The sequence below is a fragment of the Schistocerca americana genome, chromosome 8 (genome assembly GCF_021461395.2).
Source record: "Schistocerca americana isolate TAMUIC-IGC-003095 chromosome 8, iqSchAmer2.1, whole genome shotgun sequence".
NCBI lineage: Eukaryota > Metazoa > Arthropoda > Insecta > Orthoptera > Acrididae > Schistocerca > Schistocerca americana.
Window position 1 is genome coordinate 332,534,774 of NC_060126.1, and position 6,000 is coordinate 332,540,773.

Genomic DNA, 6,000 nt, shown 5'->3' on the forward strand with positions numbered 1-6,000 from the left:
GTTTCGTGTGCTTTAGTCAAATCTGTTAAATTTAACCCAACACTGCAATTCTCCTACTAAATATGGCGGCATTTGTGTATTTAACACCATGGTTGTGAGCTACTTGAAACTGAAACTCAATTTCAGTGCCCACCTTGTTAGTGGACTGGAAGTGGCTTTTCGTCCCAATAACCACTTCAACGATGCATGATCTGTAATTAACTTAAATTTACGACCATATAAATAACAACGAAAATACGAAATACCATATATTAAAGCTAACATCTCTTTTTTCCGTAGTCAATAGCTGCACTCATTGTTGTTTAGACAGAGAGACTTCTTCGTTAAAGGATGATCCTGACCATCCTAATTTTGACTGAAAATGGGACGTAAAGTAGTACTGCTTGCTTTGAATGACAATTTCTTTGGTAAAGTCAGGAGAAACTTACAGAGGATGTGAAGTTAATATCTCTTTCACATTTTGAAATGCTGTATGACATTAAGGTGTCAATAGCTGTGCATTTCCTGGAAACCCCTTGAAGAAATTTTTTTGTAATAAGCTGCTAAACCAAGGAGTGATTGTAATTGTTTTACTGTCTGTAGAACCGTATAATTACACACAGGTGAAGTGAGACGAAGACCTGTCCTCATACCTTCTTCGCTAATAATGTGCCCAAGGTAACCAACTTGTGAACGATCACAATGATATTTGTCAATGCTCAACGTGACTCAAGCTCTTCTTAATCCATCAAATAATTATCTTAATCATTTCACTTGTATATCTATGAGGTCATCCAAACAGATCATACTTTTTCCGGTTTTAAACCTTGAAGGACTCTAACAAGTGTAAGAATCTTGCAGGCGCGTTCTTCAACCCATCTGGTATTCTGTGATATTGGTAGTGACCAGATGGTGCTATAGATCTGTTCTATGCCCATCCCCTGGACATACTTCAATTTGATGATAAGTGCTCCTGAAATCTATTGTGGAAAAGAATTTACACTGACCCAGGTTACCCAAGGTTTCGGTTACGTTAAGAGTGGTATGCATTGTTCACTGTACATACGTTGTAATATCTCTCATTACAGCAAAATCGATGTTACTTTGCTTCTTCAGGTTACCTGCTATCCAAGAACTATCTCTAACGCTTATCCTCGCTTGCCGGTTCTGTAGGTCGCTGACACACTTAGTGCCCCTGGTTAGATCGGTGTTGGTTGGCCCCTGGACTACTCGTCAGTGACAGCTTGTACTGGAGGCTGCCCTCTGTCATCCATGGCTAAAGATCGGTGGTCATTTCGTAAGGCGGCAGTAATATTACCAGTGCAGGAACAGTCACATAAGAAAACGTTATAGCACAATATTTAGAGAATCGTTTGCGAACGACATGAGCCACATCATTTCTACCGAGTGACTGAGTCTAACTTTGGGAGGTGGAGGATTTATGGCGTCGAGGAGAGGCTCTTCTTCTTGTTATCACTCGTCGTGACCGAATCGGTTCTGTACTTCAAACGTCGTCTGTATTCTTCTGTTTTGATACATTTATTTAACCAATTTGTTTCAGTGTCTTAGCTGCTACGTCAAAGGCCTGATGGATGTTGTTGCACCCTCCGTAATGCTTCTTAGATAACGTCATGAGAGTAACGGGGACAGGTTGTCTATCCCTTTACCACTGAGCTCGCTCACACTCACACATGGAAGTGTTGATGTCGCACTCTAGTGACCGACTAACCGTGTCCTAATGTTTACGCCTAGCCGCTGGCTCGCTTTGTTACTTGCTTGATTGTGCAATGCCATTATTGATTGTGCAACGCTGTTCTCTTCCGACTTAGAAAATTTCACTCTCCTTTTCCCTTTTTTTCTTGATGCAAAACAAAAGCTTCCAGTCGAAATAAATGGAGAAAAATTAACCTAACTGCAAACCATACGGTACTGAATTTACTGCATGATTTCTGTCAAGCCATATCGACCGAAACATTGTAAAGCAGTCACATAAAGTTTTCTCACATTTCCCATTTCTCGTTTGTTATTGAAATGGTGAAGGGAAAAAAAGGAGACTGACTAAGCTGGAACTGCACTTTGTCAGTGAAACTATGTAACTAAAAACTATTAACAAAAGTCTGCAAAAAGCATAGTTGCATTATTCATTATACTAAGATAGTCTTACGTGCTGCACAGTACTAAGACAGTAGCTTTGTTTGAATTGAAGCGTCTGAGTTTAGATGCAGTACCATCAAAACTGCACTACGTAGTATAATCGGCCGGAGCAACATACAAAGAAGGATTTTTTTTCGCACTTGCTTGTCTTCACGTAGGAGAAGATTTTTGTAGCAGCCAAACAGGGCCATAAAATTTCCAAAAATAACTCGCCGCGTTATCCAGCTTTGCTATTGCTAATCTCATCATATATAGTTTTAAAGGTGTTATATAAAACATTATTTAAAAAATATTTTCGGCTTCGTACTATTATAAGTATGGAATTTTTTAATCTATTTAATTTTGATGAGATTACAAGAAGGCATATGGTAGATTTCAGGTTTATTTAAGTTTTTCTTAAACTGGATTAACCAATGTATTGTTCTCTCCGAAGTATATCTCGTGAAAAGGGCGTGAAGGTGAAAATTAGAAATATTCAAATCCTCACACAGGCTTACGAGCAGTCGTTCTCACAGCGAAATAGTCCGCGACTGGAACAGAAATATTAGGAAATAGCAACGGCACAGGAAGTACCCCCAGCCTAGACAGGAAAGCCCTTTAATACTGAAGAAGTACATGTTTTCGTCTATCTTTGCAATTTTTTTTTTTTGGTCTAATAGCTACCGGTTTCAGTACATGACAGCATGTACAGGCCATTCACAGGAACGCAGTCGTCACTATACCTTTCCAAACAGGGGTGTCAAATATTTTTGGTATTTGACCACTTCTAACTGGGATGTGTGCGTTACTACGGCGTACCAGTGGATAGTCTGTTCATGTTATTACGTACTGAAACCAACTACCAGAAGACAAAACAAATAAATTATGACTATAGACTAAAACAAGTACTTTCAGTACTGTATTGGTGGCTATTTCACTGACACAATGTCGGGAACATGAGTTAATGCTGCATTATGATTCATTTCTGAGCTGTGTGGAAAGATCAGGTCTTCAGCTCATCGGGAAAATTTGTTTTAAATCAATTGAAAAATCTGTACCGAATAGGCAGGTGGAAAAACGAACTCTCCATACCATAGACGAAAACGAGTTAATATTGTATTGTTATCCAGTTCTGATCTATGTTGAAAGTTTGAAGTCCTCCGCTCATAGTGAAATTAATCTATAATCAATGGCAAAATTTGTATCGAGCAGAGAAGAAAGTGGATTAATAAGAACGTGCTAAAAAGCACAGTCTAATTTTTATCGTGTCTGGCTACTGATTGGTGGTCCGATGTTCGATTCTCATTAACCACCTATGTTTTTCTGTATTGATAAAGTCTGGAAAGTGATCTGCTCAGCCTCCTGGTGTCGGATCAGAAACTGTTATATAAAATAAATCGCAGGTCAACTGGGCGCAGATTTAAATGATTGAGTCACTCATCTGCATCTACATCCATACCATACTCCGCAAGCTACCCAGTGGTGCGTGGAGGAGAATACTTTTTGTATTACTAACTGATCCACCCTTACCTGTTCCACGCGCGAATGGCGCTTGGGAAGAATGATTGCCTGTAAGACTCGGTATTAGCACTTCCCGGAAAGTGTTTTCTGTATTAAACTTCTTCGTGATGCATAACGCGTTCGTTGACCATCTCTAACACGTGCCGACTTCCCTACCTCTTAAATCAAGTCCTACCGCGTAAGGTAGTGTGGTATTGGTGAACAATGCTCGAGCATCAGTAGACCAAAGGCCTCTTCCTTCGCAGACTTCCGCAAGGTGTTCGATACAGTTCCCCACAGTCGTTTAATGAACAAAGTAAGAGCATATGGACTATCAGACCAATTGTGTAACGCAGCATGTCATTCTCAATGGAGAGAAGTCTTCCGAAGTAAGACTGATTTCAGGTGTGCCGCAGGGGAGTGTCGTAAGACCGTTGCTATTCACAATATACATAAATGACCTTGTGGATGACATCGAAAGTTTACTGAGGCTTTATGCGGATGATTCTGCAGTATATCGAGAGGTTGTAACAATGGAAAATTGTACTGAAATGCAGGAGGATCTGCAACGAATTGACTCATGGTGCAGGGAATGGCAATTGAATCTGGATGTAGACAAGTGTAATGTGCTTCGAATACATAGAATGAAAGATCCCCTATCATTTAGCTAAAATATAGCAGGTCAGCAACTGGAAGCAGTTAATTCCGAGCATATTAAGTTGTTCGTCGGTAAAGCAGATGCCAGACTGAGATTCATTGGAAGAATCGTAAGGAAATGCAATCCGAAAACAAAGGAAGTAGGATACAGTACGCTTGTTCGCCCACTGCTTGAATACTGCTCGGCAGTGTGGGATCCGTACCAGATAGGGTTGATAGAAGAGATAGAGAAGATTCAACGAAGAGCAGCGCGCTTCGTTACAGGATCATTTAGTAATTGCGAAGATTACGGAGATGATAGATAAACTCCAGTGGAAGACTCTGCAGGAGAGACGCTCAGTAGCTCGGTACGGGCTTTTGTTGAAGTTTCGAGAACACACCTTCACCGAGGTGTCAAGCAGTATATTGCTCCCTCCTACGTATATCTCGCGAAAAGACCATGAGGATAAAATCAAAGAGATTAGAGCCCACACAGAGGCGTACCGACAATCCTTCTTTCCAAGAACAATACGAGACTGGAATAGAAGGGAGAACCGATAGAGGTACTCAAGGTACCCTCCGCCACACACCGTCGGGTGGCTTGTGGAGTATGGATGTAGATGTAGATGTAGAGTTACATTTATTTAAGATTATTCCTGTGAATCTCGCTCTGACTTTTGCTTTTCCTACTTTTTGTTTTACGTAGTCATTCCAATGAAGGTCGCTCTGTTACTATGACTAGCTGCCTTTCGGATTACACATTTTTTTAACGATGATCAATAGAGCATACTAGTAGGTTTAAGCCTATTTTATGGAAATCATATCGATTTAAAGAAGCTGTATAATTAACGGAAACGGAAGTTCATATGGAATGTAGAAGTGGTGTTGTGACATTGGCTAGCAGAGAAAACCACTTTAGAATGGTGAGTTGATATTCGAAACATGCTCCTAGTTTGAGAAGTTAGAATCCTGACATTTTTACAATTAAGAGTAGATTCTGGCGTGATATGGGTTTATAGTAAGAAAAATAATTCATTACGATGCTCGACTTTGTAAATGTGACTGAACTTACTATAGCACACTGCACCTAGCTCAGCAGAAGATTTGATTAGGCAGTAAGACAGCATAATAGTTACGACAGTGGACGCGATTCGATGGAACTGTAACTCAGTTCTCCGCCAGAACAGTCACTATTGTACTTTTTGGTGGTTTCGTTAAATAATTTTAGTTGCGTATTTAAAATGAACATGGTTGATTTCTTCAGCTATCAATCTCCAGGTCCACTTATCTGTCTCTATTGATCCAACAGTCGACGAGATTTTATACAACTAAATCTCACGAAAGACTGTAGTATCCCAGCCAACGGGGGAGAAGAAAGACATACTTACCGTATACCACTGCTTGTGGGTTGTAAGGCTTCGGGTGGAACAACAATCCCGTATGTCTGCTGGTGGACCAGGCAGTTACTGGCGCGTCTCCCAAGAACCAGCAGATGTAGGTGTGGTGTACCTGGGTCGAGGAGCCGTTGCCGACTGACACAAAACCGGCGTAAGGAAGCATTCAGAGACAGCAGCATCACAGCCAGGAGAGTCCGAAGTCCGCAGACAAAAGAGTCCCCCTCACTGACGCCATCGTGTTTACGTGCACTAGTCTCATAATCATTTCTGACAGGAGCGGTCCCCCTCCACGCAGCCTTCACAGATTATGCGTCACTAAGAAATATACTGTTGCATGTACGCTATTAAGCTGTCA

At 40.9% G+C, this 6,000-nt stretch overlaps 1 protein-coding gene across 1 annotated transcript in view; it reads right to left on the reverse strand.

Moving 5' to 3' along the window:
- The window catches only part of LOC124545186 (sodium-coupled monocarboxylate transporter 1-like), a 201,826-nt gene extending 196,059 nt beyond the window's left edge, over window positions 1–5,767 (reverse strand). The window contains exon 1 of the mRNA XM_047124046.1: window positions 5,637–5,767. The gene's annotated coding sequence lies outside the window, so the exon portion shown is untranslated. The remainder of the gene's footprint in view (window positions 1–5,636) is intronic.
- Between the last annotated feature and the right edge of the window lie 233 nt (window positions 5,768–6,000).